General features: G+C 46.0%; 1 protein-coding gene across 3 annotated transcripts in view; it reads right to left on the bottom strand.

Annotated features, from left to right (window-relative positions):
• MISP3 (MISP family member 3) overlaps nt 1–18,022 on the bottom strand; it is a 68,599-nt gene extending 50,577 nt beyond the window's left edge. The window contains exons 1-2 of one of the 3 annotated variants that reach the window (XM_077470436.1): nt 17,923–18,007; nt 7,546–7,581 (exon numbers count right to left, since the gene is read on the bottom strand). The gene's annotated coding sequence lies outside the window, so the exon portion shown is untranslated. Of the gene's footprint in view, nt 1–7,545; nt 7,684–17,922 lie in introns of those variants that run through there. The other 2 variants (XM_077470437.1, XM_077470435.1) reach the window with 2 other exon arrangements.
• Between the last annotated feature and the right edge of the window lie 1,469 nt (nt 18,023–19,491).

Raw genomic sequence — 19,491 nt, forward strand, 5'->3', positions numbered from 1 at the left:
TACACTTACCTACCTGTCCACTACACTGACCTACCTGTCCACTACACTGACCACTACACTGACCTACCTGTCCACTACACTGGCCTACCTGTCCACTACACTGGCCTACCTGTCCACTACACTGACCACTATACTGTCCACTACACTGACCACTATATTGTCCACTACACTGACCACTATATTGTCCACTACACTGACTTTCCTGTCCACTATATTGTCCACTACACTGACCTTCCTATCCACTACACTGACCTTCCTGTCCACTACACTGACCACTATACTGTCCACTTCACTGACCTACCTGTCCACTACACTGACCACTATGCTGTCCTTTACATTGACCTTCCTGTCCACTACACTGACCTACCTGTCCACTACACTGACCACTACACTGACCTTCCTGTCCACTACACTGACCTACTTGTCCACTACACTGACCACTATACTGTCCACTTCACTGACCTACCTGTCCACTACATTGACCACTATACTGTCCACTACACTGACCTACCTGTCCACTACACTGACCTACCTGTCCACTACACTGACCACTATACTGCCCACTACATTGACCTTCCTGTCCACTACACTGACCTACCTGTCCACTACACTGACCACTATACTGTCCACTACACTGACCTACCCGTCCACTACACTGACCACTATACTGTCCACTTCACTGACCTACCTGTCCACTACATTGACCACTATACCGTCCACTACATTGACCTTCCTGTCCACTACATTGACCACTACACTGACCTACCTGTCCATTATACTGACCTTCCTGTCAACTACACTGACCACTACACTGACCACTATACTGTCCACTACACTAGCCTACTTGTCCACTACATTGACCACTATACTGTCCACTACATTGACCACTACACTGACCTACCTGTCCACTACACTGTCCATTATACTGACCTACCTGTCCACTACACTGACCACTATACTGTCCACTTCACTGACCTACCTGTCCACTACACTGACCACTATACTGTCCACTTCACTGACCTACCTGTCCACTACACTGTCCACTTCACTGACCTACCTGTCCACTACACTGACCACTATGCTGTCCACTACACTAGCCTACCTGTCAACTACACTGACCACTATGCTGTCCACTACACTAGCCTACTACACTGACCTACCTGTCCACTACACTAGCCTACTTGTTCACTACATTGACCACTATACTGTCCACTACATTGACCTTCCTGTCCACTACACTGTCCATTATACTGACCTACCTGTCCACTACACTGACCACTATACTGTCCACTTCACTGACCTACCTGTCCACTACACTGACCACTATGCTGTCCACTACACTGACCTTCCTGTCCACTACACTAACCACTACACTTACCTACCTGTCCACTACACTGACCTACCTGTCCACTACACTGACCACTACACTGACCTACCTGTCCACTACACTGGCCTACCTGTCCACTACACTGACCACTATACTGTCCACTACACTGACCACTATACTGTTCACTACACTGACTTTCCTGTCCACTATATTGTCCACTACACTGACCTTCCTATCCACTACACTGACCTTCCTGTCCACTACACTGACCACTAAACTGTCCACTACACTGACCACTACACTGAGCCCCCTGACCATTATAACCTACCTGACCTTTATCCTGACCCACCTGACCACTACACTGACCTACCTGACCACTACACTCCTTCCTGCACTACTCACACTACTGACTACTCCCCCATACAAACATAAGGTAGATCGGTGGATTTCAATCACCACTCCAGGCCAGGACTCCATGAAGATCATCCATAGTCAGATGACTGCTATCCCCGCAGGCCGGGAACTCTGCCAGCAGCCACCGTATGCTCGCCTGCACCGAGCACCGCCCCTCCCACTCACACATGGGCTGCCTGCGGTGGGCGGTGGAGCGCACCTGAGGAATCATGGGGGACAGTGCAGGCTGGACCACTGGAGTCCCTGGCAGGGGAGATCCGGGTGCTGAGGAGTCTGCCTCATTCGAGGTGTAGGGTGATTATAGGGGCTGGAGCCTGGAAGAAGTCACTTGGGCTGCCCACCGCCACGCTACACCACTGGGCTGGCCCGGCTGAATGACATCATCGACATTCTGCAATCAATAAAAATCGCGAATGACTGCATCAGTTTAATTCCGGGACACTGTATTGTCCCGGAATAAAAGTGCCCGGGACCGACCTGCCAATTGCGGGAATGTCCCGGGCAATCCGGGACACGTGGGCACCCTACCGTACACATGATCAGATTTTCTGCTGATTTTTGTCTTCAGATTTACCAAAACCATGCAGTGCAAGTGCCTGCCTGATTGCATACACATTGAAACTCCTAAGGTTTGACCTCATATTATATGGTTTTGTTAAATCTGAAGGGGAAAAAAAAAAATCAGCAGAAAATCTGAAAGTGGTATGGGGCTTTAATGGCTTATGTGGTTAGCACCTCTGCATGACAGCGCTAGGATTGGTGGTTCAAATCCCAACCATGACACTACCTGCATAGAGTTTGCATGTTCTCCCTATGCCTGCATGGGTTTCCTTTCACACTCTAAAGACATGCTGGAAGTTTGGTGGGCTCCCGACTAAGGGCCCTTTGACACTGATCTATTTTGTTAGAAATATATAGGTAGAAATATGTATTCCTTTTAATCCAATGGAATTATTCAGGCCAGTGTGCTGCGATGCATTTTTAAAAATCTTGCATCTTTGGTGTATTCTTCAAAAAAGTGCACCAAAAACGCATCCACCATTGATTACTATAAAAGCACACCCGGGGTGCATTTTTTTGTCTTGTGTCAAAGTTTGAGCCCTGGTTCATTTCACATTGGAGTGATTTGGCATGCACCACAAATATGCATGTGTAGGAATGATGTCTCCTATGGCAACAGTCTTTAACAGTTTCTAACACAAAATGTAACAGTTCCTTCACTTCCACAACAACCACTTCTTGTAGTTCTTCAGCCCACTGAGCTCCCAGTCTCTCTCACTAGACTATATTCACTGGAGCTGAATTACGTGAGCTCCTCCAATCTTCACTGTAGTATCTTCAAATGTCACCCCTATTTCTCTGTTGGGTCCCTAACTTGGCACTCCAGGTACTTCTCAAGTTTCACCCCACTGTCCTGCTTGGTCCCTTGCTTGACGCACCAGGCTGCTCTGCAAGCGTCACCTCCACTGGCTGGGTCCTTCCTTGGCTTGATAACCGCTGAAGTTTGCCAATTCTTCACCGTCCCCAGTTGGTGAGAATACTGCTCTGGTACTTGCTTCAGCTACTCACAGTGGTCCCTGGTAATAAGGTGGATGGTACCTTAGTGGCGACAGCTTCTCCTCTACCTCTGACCACGACAGGTTCTCTGGCCGGCAGAACCGTAGCTTCTAGATGGACTGCAAGCCGCAATCTAAACCCTACGCTGCTCTCTGGCTTCTGGATAGGCCCTCGGGCAGCCTAGCAGCCAGATGTGCCTGGGATAGGCCCAAACTCTGGTCTAGCAGCCTGGGCAATACAACACACGTCCACCCAGGCAGCCGTCCAGGTGGCACCGAACAGTGATCGCCTTACTCCACCCAAATATATAGGTTCCTTACCCATTGGCTGAGACACCCCCATATACCCATCATCTGACCTTGCAGTGCCCTTGTCTTATGTCAAAAAGGATGCAGCACTAATAAAACTATATATATATATATATATATATATATATATATATATATATATATATATATACACATACACACACATACACACACACACACATATACATATACATACAAAGACCGCCACAACAGTCTCGCCCAGACTAGGGAAGTATGGTTTCCCTTGAGGAATATCCGGATCGCCCACTGATTACTACTACTGGGTACTGCTGTCTCCTCCGCTGTGCTTGTGGCGGTAGGCAGAGGAGACTCACTTTTATGATTTTCTCTCCCTATATATAAAATTTTCACATTTATATATTTATGAGTTTTATTAGCGCTGCATCCTTTTTGACTTAACACTGTATTTGGAGTTTTCGTACTGGACTTTTTGATGTCAACTTGTGAAAATGATAAATAAATTAGCAGCTATCTAATATTCAACATTAATAATTTTTTCTTCGTTGTAGCGCAGCGTTAGCCTTATGCCCTGTATACATGGTCAGAAATTCCGACTACAAAACCCGTCTTTTTTCAGACGGATTTTGTCCGAAACTGGTGTTGCATACACACAGTCAGACAAAGTTGTCGGAAAATCCGATAGTTCGGAATGTGGTGACGTTCGTTGCGACAACAGGACTACGTAGAGGCTAGTAGCCAATAGCTTTGGTCTCGTAATTTTATCTGAGCATACGTGGCACTTTGTCCGTCGGAATTCTCTACAAATGATCGGAAAAAGTCAGATCGGATTTTTTTGCAGAAATGCAGGGAAATTTTTTAACATGGGTTCCTATGGAACATGTTCACGTCAATGCATTTTTGTGCCTCTGCGTTTTTGGAAAAAATTAGGGACTTTTTTTTCCATGCAAAATGCAGCATTTTGGTCAATGGACCTGCATCAAAAACGCAAGTACCGCATTTTTACCACGATTTGCATTTTTTTCACTGTATATAGCTGGTTGCTAAGCAACCACGGCGTAAAAAAAAAAAAAAAAAACCCCCGCGAAATCGCGGTAAAAACGCGTGTCCAAAAAAGCAAAAACAAACACCGCAAAAACGCTCAAAAGCAACATGTATAGATGTGAATGGAGCCTTCTTAGAGTGAAATAAATTGAGCCTCAACAATTAGCCAAGGTAGCTATACCTGGCAGGTAAATTTAGCAGCAATCCTGCTTGAACACCAGGGTGCTACACCAACGATGGGGCACAATTCCTCCCAATGACGGGGCACAATTTCTCTTACTGACACCAAAGATGGGACAATGTTTACTCCCACGGTTCCTGGGACATTTTCTACTCCCAATGGCCACAGTCCGGCCCCCCCTAAAATCTGAAGGACAGTAAACTGGCCCTTTGTGTAAAAAGTTAGGGGACCCCTGTACTAGAGAGTGATGTGAATACACTAAAGGGCATACTTAAAAAGTAGTGAATCTACACTGCGGGTAAATCTTCCAGGTGCATGCATCTTAAAATGACAGTGATTAACTCATCACCAGTGAATGACCGATGAAAATCACATTCACTGATTTCTAATTATGCTGGAGATTCTGTTTATGTAATGTAGATTTTCTGCAATTGGACTCCCCCTGCTGTCGCCTTCTATTGCTGTCAGTAGGTATCAGTGACATTTAGGTCAGTGACCTTCTACAAAATCTACAGGTCATCAGGGGCCTCTACAGACCTTTATGTAGTTGTGACAACATAGGTGCCAAAGACCGAGACCATTGGCCTAACTGGCTGATCATGGTTGGATTCCAAAGCTGTAGTACATGGATGGGCTGTCTACAGTCCCAGTAGACACTACCCGACTAATTTCGGAGAGGGAATCTATCAATGTTGCTTTGCTGAGCCACATCTATTGAGGACTTTAGATAGGCTGGCTCTGGGACTGTTTGAGGATAGCATAAATGTGGCCACGGTTGGTGTTCATATTCATGCTACAGTCGTTCTTTGGAACAATTTAGCTTTAACGTTTCCACTTCTGCTTTTTTGGCTGCATTTTTGGGGAAACCCAAACACTACAGAAACAACAAGGTGAACTCTCTGCCATTGTTTTTATTAGTAGAACATGCAAACCAGATGCAAAATGCACTGAAACTGCGAGCAGTTAAATAAAGTGCAATGGGGAAAACAGCCTTTAGTACTCACCCATTGTCCAAACAGCTTGATAAAGGGGGAGATTTGTTCAAACTAGAGAGTGCATCTGGTGTAGCCCTGCATAGAGCCAATCAGCTTCCAGGTTTTTCTGTCAAAGCTTAATTGAACAAGCTGAAGTTAGAAGCTGATTGGGTACCATGCACAGCTGTACCTGATTTTTGCACTCTCCAGTTTTAGAAAACCAATCCCAAAGTTTAGAATTATGGCAAAAAGGTCAGAAGCACATGCAAGATAAATGCACCTAAAAGCAAACTGTATATGATAATCTACACAATGTGATGCATTTAAAAAATAATTTTACAATAAGATCCTGCCAATGAATGGCACAGACTCCAACATGGGCATAAGTAATAATGAAAGTAATAAGGGAGTGCAAATACTATATCGTCAGGGCAAACCTCCACACTGCAAAGTAGCAAAGAGTTTACATACAGATGAAGTCTGGGTTTTCTGTAAGAGAGGTGCTCCCTGCATTTTTTAGTTTTTTTTTGCACCCCAGTTGGCTTTCTTCTGTACACAGGGTTGTGTGTGGGAGTTTGATAGACTTATGCCGCGTACACATGAGCGGATTGTATGGCGTACTTAGTCCGTCATACAATCCGACGGACAATCCGTCGTAGTTTCCACTGAACGGACTTGACCACACACGGATGCACAAACAGTCCGTCGAAAGCTGGTGCAATGACGTGTACAGGACGTACAACGGGACTAGAAATAGGAAGTCCAAGACACAGCAAAGCACCCTTCCGCCGTGTAAATCTTTTCTGGGCATGTGCCATTCTTAGTCCGTCGAACTAGCATACTGACGACCGTATTGTCCGCTGAAACCAAAGTACGACAGACAGATTTTCGGAAAAAACTAAATTCTTAGTACTCCAGACTGCACGCTGAAAAAGTCCGCTGAAGCCCACACACGAGCGGATTGTCCGCTGAAATGTGTTTCAACGGACTAAGTACGTCAAACAGTTCGACCGTGTGTACGCGGCATTAGAAGCAAGGGGATTCCTCAAAGCTGAGTGGTTTGGGGCTGCATACAGGACAGGGTCTACATTTACACAGGGTGGTGGAGGTCAGCATATTAGGAGGGTTCCATCTGAACACAGGGTTGAAATAACAGCTGAGAATACTACACCTAGGGAGGTGTGGTGCAGAGGGATGGGAGTCCTTCACATCTGGGTCCTGAGAGGGTCTATAAGCAGAGTAATGGGGTGCAGATAGATTTGAGTCTTTCACAGAAGTGGTGTACTGGGAGGAGGTTTGTACACAGGGAGGTGCAATGCAGAGGGATCAGAGTCCTTCACTCTTGGGGAGAAACCTTCTGCACACAGAAGTGGAGGTCTGGGTGTGCTAGGAAGAGGTCTGTATGTGAGGTGCAGAGGGACTGAAGTCCTGCACACAGAAGTGGAGGTCTACGTTTACTACGAAGAGGTCCGTACATAGAGTGATGGGGTTCAGAAGAATTGGAGTCCTTCATCCTTGGGCAGGAAGCTTCTACACACAGAAGTGGAGGTCTGGGTGTACTAGGAAGATGCCAGTACACAGGGTGGTGGGATGCAAGGGGATTGTAGTCCTGCACCCTTTAGGAGGAACCTAAAGTGAAGTGGGAGTCCAGGTTTACTCTGAAAGTTTTGCACATTGTAGAAGAATAGAATGTGATGGGTTGTGTGGAGTATTTTAGGGTCCTAGCAAAATTTGGATCTAAAAGATATAATGATATCTTACCTCTTCTCTTACAATTCCTCTCTAGAATTCAGGTGCCTGTCAAACAGGATAAAACCAACAATAAAAGCTTGGCAGAAGAAAGAGATCAATGCCTATAGAGATGAGCTATGCAGACACTGAACATACAGTTTGGTACAATGACCGAGTTACAGAGTGAATGGAAGTACTTATTAACCAGCTGACCCTGAAACAAACTTTTACTGGTGCCGAGTGACCTAATGATCAGTGGCTTGCCAAGCAATATGGAAATTCAGTTTGCTGACTGGGATCCCAGCTAGAACATGCTGGGATTTGTGGTTCTACCAAAATAAGCCAACTCTAATAGCTAGAAGGACACAGTTTTGCTACTGCCCTGTAAGAGAAGCCAAGGTTGGAGACACTCAAGACCATTGTATTAGACAGTAATTAGGCAAAACACAGACTGCAGATAAAGGTACATTTTTTTCATAATGTTTCAGAGTTTTCACAGCTGCTATCTAGGGGTTGCTAGAGAGCTGTGTTATATGAGAGTGCATTAATGAACATACAACTTCCTCTATGCCGAGGGTCTGCAACTAGTGGATAGCAGTCTGGGCTTGCTGACCCGCCATCCCAGAGCATCAACCGAGTGCAATGCAAAGAGACTTGTTGTGACGTTGGAGCTGTAGTAGGGAGCAAGAGCTGCATAAGCCGTTGCCTCCTGTCCCATACGGAGTGTTACCAACTGCACTTCACATCTTATACCGGCTAGCGATTTCCAGAGTGGTGCCAGCAGCAGGAAAGAAGAGATTTTCAGGTCAGTGTGAAGCAATACACTGGGCATAATAGTATAAGGCTGCTTTCACACTGATGTTCTGCGGTTTACCCACACTGCAGGTGCAGTGCAATCTACCTGTAGCTTTCCCATGGGTTTTCTGCTTTTAGCCATAGATTTCAATTATATTCTGCGTGTTTGGTGCACTTTCTGAATGCAGGAGTTTTGATGGGCTTTCAGAAAGTGCACCACACCTGCAGTATACAATAGAAGTCTATGGCAAAGCGCAGCTAACCCAGGAAAGTTCCATAATATGCATTGTGCTGCACCTGCGGTTCAGGTAAAACGCAGTATATCAGTGTGAAAGCAGCCTTATAGGGGGCTCAGAATGCTAGGGGTTCATTTACATTTGTAGTTTGGCAGGGGTAGTAAAACCTCATAGTTAAGACTAGGGATGAGCTCTGGCGTGTTCACACACTCCATGTGCAGATCCCGCCAGGAGGTCTGCGCTGCGCTAATCACAGGCAGTGAGACATTTCCCGATCACACATCGGGAAAATGTCTCACTGCCTGTGATTAGCGCAACGCCATGCGGACTTCCTGGCGGGCTCTGCATGTGGAGTGTGGGAACATGCCCGAGCTCATCCTTAGTTAAGACTTGTTTTTACCACCCCTGCCGGAAACGCACCCCTTCAGCTGCAGTAGCCAGGGATGTACAAGTCGCAGCTGCAGCAATAGTTATACAACCTGTCATGGTTGGTGGGTGTAGCACCTGCCAAGCATGACCCATTCAAGTGATTGAGGCCACACTGCAAATGGCCTCCAACCTTGTGCAGTACAATAAACAAGGGGTTAAGGTGGCTTCATGACCACCTGCTTTAACCCCTTGGACCCCGCAGAAGCATGCAGTTGTGGGGCGCTTGCAGAATGGCCCCATTTAATTGAATGGGTTGCGTTTGGCAGGTGGTAGCACGCATCAAAAGCAACAGGGGCTTTAATTCCTGCTGCGGAATGTGTACACCTTTGGCTGCTGCTTCAGCAGATAAAGTGAGTGAGGATTGGGAGCAGTAAATCCGTGACTCAACCACAGGGTTTTACCCCCCCCCCCCCAAAATAAAAAATGACGCATGAATGAGCCATAAGGATGCAGCTGTGGAATGCAACTAAGGGCTCATTCACAAGTGCAGCCGCAACTGCTGCTTCTCTGAAAAATGATCCGTGTGTTTGACAGGTAGTGAGGAGGCGAAATGTTGCCTCCTCATCACCTGATTTAAACCCATAATAGCCATGCAATGCACATCATTGTGACACGGTAGTATGCAAATTAAAAGGTTTAAATCAGGTGTGAGGAGGCAACACTGTGCCCGGTGATAATTTACTTCTCCCATCTTGTTCAGGTACAACAACCTCGATAAGGTTGGTTGCGTACCCCTGCTCTATGCACACGGTCAACAAGAGGAATGGCATTATAATTCAGACAGCCCAATTTTTTTCAGATTTGATCATCTGGCTAGTCGGTAAATACTGGACAACTACGGCCAGATTTGCAGTAAGTCATGCATAAACCCCGGCAGATATTATTGTACAAATTATCATACAAATTACTTTTTTGTCCCAACTGCCTGATGAAAATAATTTGGTCAAGAGAGCTTATTACAGCCCATACAAAAGCTTACTAATATCATATTGTTAGCATGTTTATGAGTGTTCTGAGTGTTGTGGCTCACCTGCCCACCTGTCACCCTTCCCAGCCCCGCATTTAATCCTTGGTCATGCCAAGGCAATGAACAGTCCATGTGCTTGGTTTTGTTTATTTTATTCAGGGAATTTAACGTGGATGGGGTAAAGGAATTATGAGATGTACATCAATCGTTTGGTGGATTGTATATCAATTGGGCCAACTATGTACACTTTTCTATACAAGTTACTACTTCAGTCTCCTCCACCACTTTCCTTGCTTGCAGACTATTCCTCTTCCATCCTCTTGCACAACTCTTAATCCTCAGGACCAGCTAGCACATGTAAGGTTAGGCCTGCCACTGGCTCAGAAACTGCCCTTAGCAGGCAGGGACCATGGGTTCCTATAGTGTAGCAAAAACATAGAAAGTCTCCAGTGCTAGCTATCCTACATATGGACTACTGCTCCCAGTCAGCCCTCTTCAGGTCCTGCCAGCCCTCCTGGCTGCAGCTGCCCAACTCCACTGCTTGTGACATCACAGTCCTCTCCACTGGCTCTGCACCCATCAAAGATTGCATGCTCCCAGTCCTCTCAGGTATGCCTCCCCAGTCCTCCCGACTGTGCATGTCACTCACCAGCCCTCCTGGCTGCCACCGGTGGTTCCCTCCTGAAGACTTACCTGGCAGTACTAGCTTCTGCTGCCCTCTCGCTCCTCTGCCTCCTGTCCAGAACCTTCACGTTGTCTTGAGAGGCTCTGTCCTGCACCCAATCTCCAGGCCTAAGCCCCCCCCCCCCAAGACTGGGGAGCTCCTTCAAAGGCCCCTACAGTTTAGTACTCCATCTTCAGTTCTTCCACCCGACAACTCCTCCCCAGCTGGGCTGACCCTGGGTATTTAAGGAGGCCTGTCCCCTGCCAATCCAGGGTGGGGATTGGTCAGGGCTCCTTAGAACACCCCAGGCAGCTTCACCTCTCCTCACCTGCTAGAATCCTCCTAGAAGAAAGAGGGAGGTCTCAGTGACGCTGCCAGTGAGTGACCAGCTGCTGCTCTGAGCCACTCTCAGCCCACACAAAATAAACAAGCCTGCCTAAATGTACCTACTTTACAGAACAAAAATCCTATTCTAGCACCTACCTAAGTAGAGGGTGCTACATTTAGAATACCCTGCTATTGCAAATAACAATACTGTGTATGACCACCTGAAAGTGGCCTATATATAGGATGAAATAGGACAGTGATATGGAGCTTATGGAGTCTTTCTGTATGTAAATGGTAAATTAGACTATCATTGTTAGTCATCAGGTAGGTTGGAACTTTTCATTGAATATTGTTGTCACTGCTGAGAAATATATATATATATTCCAGTACTGCATTGTGCAGCAATTATAAGGAATTGGTCACCGTGCACCAAATATTAGATATGAATGATGACTGAATGACAAATCTTCAGAGAATCTGATTGTTTCTGAGTGATCAGATCCCTCCATATTTGATCAGATCTCCTTTACGGTACTAGGGGGCTGGATATTTTCTCAAATGGTATAGGAAGCTCTTGAGACCATGGGGGTTATTTACGAAAGGCAAAGCCACTTTGCACTACAAGTGCACTTGAAATTGCAAGTTGAAGTACAGTTATTGTAAATCTAAGGGGTAGATCTGAAATGAGGGGAAGCTCTGCTGATTTTATCATCCAATCATGTGCAAGCTAAAATGCGTTTTTATTTTCCTTGCATGTTCCCCTGGGATCTACGGCGACTGCACTTCTAAGTGCACTTTCAGTGCAATTTCAAGTGCACTTTGCACTTGTAGATTGCACTTGTGGTTAGAGTTGCCACTGCATCCCTTTAAACCCAAACACCTTTGAATTACACGGGTTCTGAGGCAAATTAAATGCAGATAAGGCACCAAGTGAGTTTAATTACCACCTTAATCAGCCACAGAACCTGTGTAATCAGGGCCGCTGATAGGCCAGTACATCTGGCCCTGCTGTACCGGGCCTGACCAGCAGGGGGGCCCGGGCAACCTAACTGCCAAAAATTGTATGTATTAAAAAAAAAAAAAAGTTCCTCCTCCAGCACACCGCCACCCGTCCCACAACTAACCCGTGCGCAAGCCCCCCCCCCCGTCGGTACAGTTTTTATTTTTTTCCAGTATGTTTTCTACGATTGCGGCTGCCTGTAGTGGGGGGGACTCTTTCTTCTTTTTCGGGCGCGGAGGAATACATCTTCTGCACCCGCTTCGCACAACGCACAGCATTAACATAGAAAGGTTATGCTGCGGAGTGATATGCCCGATCCTCTCTCTCTCTCTCTCTACACATGACTAACCAGAAGCAGAGAGAGCAGGGGCCGGGCGATCGAGGTGAGAAGTTGGGGACAAGGTGAGGTGTCTGTGTATTCTTGATCTTGAGGCATAAAAGATAAAATAATTGTTTTGTCGATGTGGTAAAAAGTAAAAAGCAACAAATAAAAAGTGCCATCCGCCCCCAGCAGTGCCATCCGCCCCCAGCAGTGCCATCTGCCCCAGTGCCACCTGCCCCAGTGCCATCTGCCCCAGTGCCATCTGCCCCAGTGCCATCCACCCCAGTGCTACCTGCCCCCAGTGCCATCCACCCCAGTGCTACCTGCCCCCAGTGCCACCTGTCGTCAGTGCCACCTGCCCCCAGTGCCACCTGTCGTCAGTGCCACCTGTCGTCAGTGTCACGTGTCATCAGTGCCACATAGTGCCATCTGTCATCAGTGCCACGTATCAGTGCCATTTGTCATCAGTGCCACCTGTCAGTGTCACGTGCCATCTGTTGTCAGTGTCACGTGTCATCAATGCCACTTATCAGTGCCATCTGTCATCAGTGTCACGTGTCATCGGTGCCATGTATTAGTGCCATCTGTCATCGGTGGCACGTATTAGTGCCACGTATTAGTGCCATCTGTCATCAGTGCCACGTGTCTTCAGTACCACGTATTAGTGCCACGTGTCATCAGTGCCACGTATAAGTGCCACGTGTCATCAGTGCCACATATTAGTGCCATCTGTCATCAGTGCCACCTGTCATCAGTGCCACGTATAAGTGTCATCATTGCCACGTATCAGTGCCATCTGTCATCAGTGTCACGTGTCATTGTCCTGGTGCTTCAAAAGTGTAATAAGTAGTCAACAAGTTACATGTGTAATTTATGTTCCTAGAACACATGATGGCGCTACCTGCATGTTGGGCCTCTCTATGTGGCCAGGCTGTGAAAAAGTCCCACACATGTGCTATTGTAATACTCAGGAGGAGTAGCAGAATTTTTTGGGGGGTGTCATTTGTGGTATACACATGCCATGTGAGAGAAATAACCTATTACAATGACAATTTTGTGGAGAAAAAAAAAAATGAAAAATCTTAATTTTGCAAAGAATTGTGGGAAAAATATGACATCAAAAAACTCACTATGCCTCTTACTAAATACCTTGGAATGTCTACTTTCCAAAAAGGGGTCATTTGGGGGGTATTTGTACTTTCCTGACTTGTTCGGGTCACAAGAAGCGAGATAGGCCACCAGTACATCAGATGTGATCAATTTTGTGCGATTCGCACCACACCTTGTAGACTCTCTAACTTTCACAAAGACCAAATAATATCCACTAATTTGGGTTATTTTTACCAAAGATATGTAGCAGTATAAATTGTGGCCAAAATTTATGAAGAAAAATTAATAATTTGCATAATTCTGTCACAGAAACAAAGAAATATGCGTTTTTTTTCTAAATTTTCGGTCTTTTTTCATTTATAGCGCAAAAAATAAAAACCCCAGAGGTGATCAAATACCACCAAAAGAAATCTCTATTTGTGGGAAAAAAAGGACAAAAAATTCATTTGGGTACAGTGTTGCATGACTGAGTAATTGTCATTCAAAGTGTGAGAGAACCGAAAGCTGAAAATTGGTCTGGGCAGGAAGGGTGTTTAAGTGCCCAGTAAGCAAGTGGTTAATGAATTCTAGCACATGTAAACACAAAAGAATACCCTTTTTTTTTTTTTGTTAAATATAAAAGATGTTGCACCGAGTAAATAGATACCAAACATACCATGCTTTAAAACGATGCCCACCTGTGGAATGGCAGAACACTACGGTAAATTTATATTATCCATAGACGGCGCTTTAAAAGCCTTTAGGCTGGGTCCACACCGCTGCGGCAGCGAGAACCGGATGTGATTCGCACCGCACTGCAGTTTCAGTGTTTCAAGGCGGGGTCTGGGGAGGGGCAATGGGTGGGGCCAGGGGTGGGGCTGGAGGAGGGACTAGGGGCGGGGCCAGGGTGGAGCTGAAGGGGGGCCCCGTCAGGTAGGCTGTACGGGGCCCCATGATTTCTATCAGCGGCCCTGTGTGTAATTAATGTGTGTTTGGGGTTAAAGTGATGAGGTGGCAAACATACTTGTAGTGTAAAGTGGATTTGCCTTTCATAAATAACCTCCCATATACTAGCCTTTGGGTTGGTGTATTAACCACTTGAGACCCGCGCTATAGCCGAATGACGGCTACAGCGCGGATCTCCTTTGCCGGGACTACGTCTATTGACGTAGTCCCGTGCACGAGCGGCCTGCGCGCCCCCTGAGGGGCGCGCGCGGCGCGCTCTGTGATCGGCGAGTCTATGAGACTCGCCTGATCACCGAACCGAGCAAGGGGTCAATCCCGACCCCTTATCACGTGATCAGCTGTCAGCCAATGACAGCTGATCATGTGATATAACGGAGCCGGTAATCGGCTATTATTCCTCCTCGCGCTGACAGCGAGAGGAGAAAAAAAAAGAGCCGATCACCGGCGTCCGTGATCAGGACATCAGTCCTGATCACGGCCAGCCCTGCCAGTGCCCACCTGCCCCCTCATCACTAAACATAATAAAAAAATAAGTGCCCCCCGTCAGTGCCACCCAGCAGTGCCCACAGTGCCACTCAGCAGTGCCCACAATCTGCCTCAACAAAGGTGCTGCACCCCAGTGCCACATATCCGTGCCCATCAGTGTCATCTACCAGTGCCCAGCAGTGCCGCCCATCAGTGCCCAGCAGTGCCACCTATCAGAGCCACCTATCAGTGCCACCTATCAGTGCCCATCAGTCCCATCTATCAGTGGTACCTATCAGTGCCCCTTAGTGCCACCCATCCGTGCCACCCATCCGTGCCATCTTATCTTTGCCCATCAGTGCCGCCTTATCTGTGCCCATCGGTGCCGCCTTATCTGTGCCTATTAGTGCCGCCTTAACTATGCCTATCAGTGCCCACCAATGCAGCCTATCAGTGCCCACCAATGCAGCCTATTAGTGCCCACCAGTGCAGCCTATCAGTGCCGCCTCATCAGCGCACTTCAATGAAGGAGAAAAATGACCTGTTTGCAAAATTTTATAACAAACTATTAAACATGATTTTTTTTTTTTTGCATCTTTTTTTGTTTGTTTAGCAAAAAATAAAACTCCCAGCTGTAATTAAATACCACCAAAAGAAAGCTCTATTTGTGGGAAAAAAATGATAAAAATTTCATTCGGGTACAGTGTTGTATGCCCGCGCAATTGTCATTCAAAGTGCATCAGCGCTGAAAGCTGAAAATTGGTCTGGGACCCAGTGGGGTTTAAGTGCCCAGTAAGCAAGTGGTTAAAGCTCATGGTTGACACATGGTGGTCATTTGCTGTGTTGGCTATGCTGGCTCTATTAGAAAGGGTTGTAAGGGCCTGGGCTTGCACGGGAAGCGTTTGGTGCTATAGGTAACCTGCAAGGGTATTGGCTGTTGGCAAGCAGAGTTTGCCCTAAAGAAGTTAGGTGGACAGATGAGTGAACTCCAGATGGGGCTCCCCTAGTAATCTTGTTGGCTTGAGTACAGAGTGCATTTAAAGCTTGTGATGAGTGTAGTGCTGTGCCACACTCTAGGCAGAAGCTGATTTGTTACAGTGGCGTGGGTACAGAGACCCTACAGCTACTGTACTGAGTGGTAAGTATTGAGTGAAGTGAGTGGTGAGTTGTGGGAATTGGCAGACCTGGAAGTAGGAGTAGGATTGTTTAGGGTTCCATTTTGGAATGGGGACATAAATGGTTCTGGGCTGCATTATTTCTCCCACCAAGGACTATGGACTACTGCCTGTGCCTAAGCTTTGGCCTGTTTAACAATCATTGGACATGGAGCAGCCACTGGTTGAGTTAAGCACTCTATGGCAGCTTGTAAAGGAATGGGCTGTTGAAGCCAGCAACCAAGCAATATATATATTACCCCTCTATACAACATGGTCAAATAACAAACGATAGCAGCTCACAGATAAACATTCAATATAGTCAGAGCGTAAAGGGAAATCACATTTCAACATTCTGGAAGTCTAGGCAGCCCCAACATGGAACATTTTTTAACCTTGCTCCAAGAATAAACTATCGTTCAATGACCTTCCATACACTGTGTCCTTATGTAACCAACTGCTCCCATAGCAATGGCTTAAAACACTTATCCACCCTTCTACAGTATATAGCAGGGATATGTAATTAGCAGACCTCCATCTGTTGCAGAACTACAAGTCCCATGAGGCATAGCAAGACTCCGATAGCAGCAAGCATGACACCCAGAGGCAGAGGCATGATGGGACTTGTAGTTTTGCAACAGCTGGAGGTCCGCTAATTGCATATCCCTGGTATATAGTAAGATCTTTCAATTCTATTGAGTTTACATCAAACCGCTGTAACGCCAATAACTACAACACTACATCCTGAGCTTAATTGACGAGTTTAAATTCCACACTGTTCATTGCACCAAATATTCCCGCTGTCACCTTCACACATCATATTCTCAGTACAGCACCAATGCTCCCTACTATACTTTTACTATATTATTACTTCCCTATACTGTTATTACTGTTAGTGCTCTCCACATGCTCTCTCTGCTCTATTTAGCTCCTTTACACTATTATTACTGTCACATTTCAGCACATTCTCAGTACCCCATCACTGCTCCCCACACTCCCAGTACCCCATCACTGCTCCCCACTGTCTCAGTACCCCATCACTGCTCCCCACTGTCTCAGTACCCCATCACTGCTCCCCACTGTCTCAGTACCCCATCACTGCTCCCCACTGTCTCAGTACCCCATCACTGCTCCCCACTGTCTCAGTACCCCATCACTACTCCCACACTCTGAATAACCCATCACTGCTCCCCAATGTCTCAGTACCCCATCACTGCTCCCTATACTCTCAGTACCCCATCACTGCTCCCTATACTCTCAGTACCCCATCACTGCTCCCTATACTCTCAGTACCCCATCACTGCTCCCCACGTTCTCAGTACCCCATCACTGCTCCCCACGTTCTCAGTACCCCATCACTGCTCCCCACGTTCTCAGTACCCCATCACTGCTCCCCACGTTCTCAGTACTCCATCCCTGCTCCCCACTGTCTCAGTACTCTAGGCTACATGCACACTGGCTTAAAAAAAAAATCACTGCTTCTACAGGAGTTTTGTATTCTGCCTGTAGAAGAAGCTCAATGTTATCCTATGTGTCCATGCACATTAGGAGGATTACAGGCATATTTTGAGCTCAACGTTTAGAGGAAGGAAAAAAAACCTTCTGGTTCGTATTTCTGATTGGAGCTTTCTGGCAGAAAAACTGTAAAACCTTCCTAAACTTTGTACAAAAAAATGCTCTATTTGAGTGTTTTTTACTGCCAAAAGAACATACTTTTTTTTTAGCCCAGTGTGTATGGAGCCTTACTGATCCCCATGCTCTCAGTACTCTATCACCGCTCCCTATGCTCTCAGTACTCTATTACTGCTCCCCACTGTCCAAGTACTTTCTAACTGTTTCCCCACAAGTCTTAGCTGGTGACGCTTTTACAATGGTCTATACACCGAGTAATGACAAGACCCACCATTCGCCCCGTATTCTGCACTCTGCCTCTCTTTAGCATTCCTTATGAAGCTCATTACCTGCCAACACTCAGAGAACTCAGTGCTCTTACCTGTCTACCTGTTCTCTCCTTCTCGCTCTCTGCTTCACCTTGACTTGTCCTGTGTCACTCTGAGGCACAATGAGCTGATTGTGTCATTAGGTGACTGGTTGTGACTGCCTGGTACCGAGGACACAGAAGGGCGGCACAAGAATGCATATCACCCAAAATCGCAGCCATGCAGTTATGTACATATAATACCTTACCTACCTTAACCATCACTTACCTTTACCTCATTCATATTACATGTACTATTTCTTTCTAATAAACTCAGGTAGTAAACATAAATATGCAGCCTTGTCTTTTGTAAAAGGCTTCTACGGTGCAAGGCTTGGAGACCACTTTTTGTCTTGTTTCAGGCCGGGTTCACACTGGTGCCACACGACACTTGTCCTACTTTGGATTCGACTTTGCCCTGCATCTTGAAGTCAGAGATGCGTCCGTCTTCAATGAACGGGGATCCGACTTGGATCCCCGCCAATGCCAGGCACTGTGTTTTGGTATGAACTGGAGGGGGAACTCCACACTAAATTTTAAATTAAAAACTGGCATGGGTTCCCCCTCCAAGAGTCCTTCGGTCTGGTATGGATTTTAAGGGGAACCCCCTACACCTAAAAAACTGTGCGGGGGTATCCCCAAAATCCATACCAGACCCTTAACCTTTATCCGAGAGCTCGGCCAGTTAGGAAAGGGGGTGGGGACGAGCGAGCAAAGTTAGCAAAGCCCAGAAATCAGAATAGGGAAGGGAAGATATCACTGCTCCAGGAGGACAAACAAGTAGTAAACCTCTTCACCAGTTTAGAAGCCATAGGTGCTGGCAATTGCTAGTAACAGTAAATAGGAAATGGTTCTGGACAGCCGTACTTTGAAGCAGACAGGGGATCTGAAGCAGACAGGGGAGCTGACGCGTTTCGCACTAACAGTAGTCCTTACTCATAGCTGACAATCTCAAACAAAAGATTGAATAAATACTTTTTCTTGTTGAAACCCATGTGACTAGATAATAAGTTAATAAATTGATAAATTGAGTAATTAATTCATGTGTGAATAAAATACATTGCAATTAGCCACCAAGGGCTACAACAAGTACTGTGAACAATCTTTGCCTCTGAGTGTAATTAAATGATAATGAAAATGGAAATAAAAAAATAATAAAGTGAAGAAATGGTAATAAAATAAAGTGAAATGAAGTGCTGAAGAACAAATATGTGTACAAAAATATCAGTGGGAGTGAAAATGTGTGTGTATGTATAATATATATATATATATATATATATATATATATATATATATATATATATATATATATATATATATAATGAAAATGTGAAGAAAAGGCATACGATGCCCGTGAAAAAAAAAAATTTATATAAAAAATGTGTGTGTGTGTGTGTACAAACATGTATATAAAAGTGAATCAAATAATAATGTGAAAACATGAATCAGTTTAAATAGATAAACTGATGATGTATGGATCAGAATGAATTCAGAGTGCGGCTGTCCAGAACCACTTCCTATTTATGGGGAAGTGGATACTTTGGGGCAGGGGGACACCCTGCGGCCCCCCACCCCAGAGCACCT

Source organism: Lithobates pipiens, unplaced genomic scaffold, assembly GCF_037356315.1.
Source record: "Lithobates pipiens isolate NorthernLeopardFrog02 unplaced genomic scaffold, aLitPip1_a1.2 Scaffold_8, whole genome shotgun sequence".
In the NCBI taxonomy this organism is placed as follows: Eukaryota; Metazoa; Chordata; class Amphibia; order Anura; family Ranidae; genus Lithobates; species Lithobates pipiens.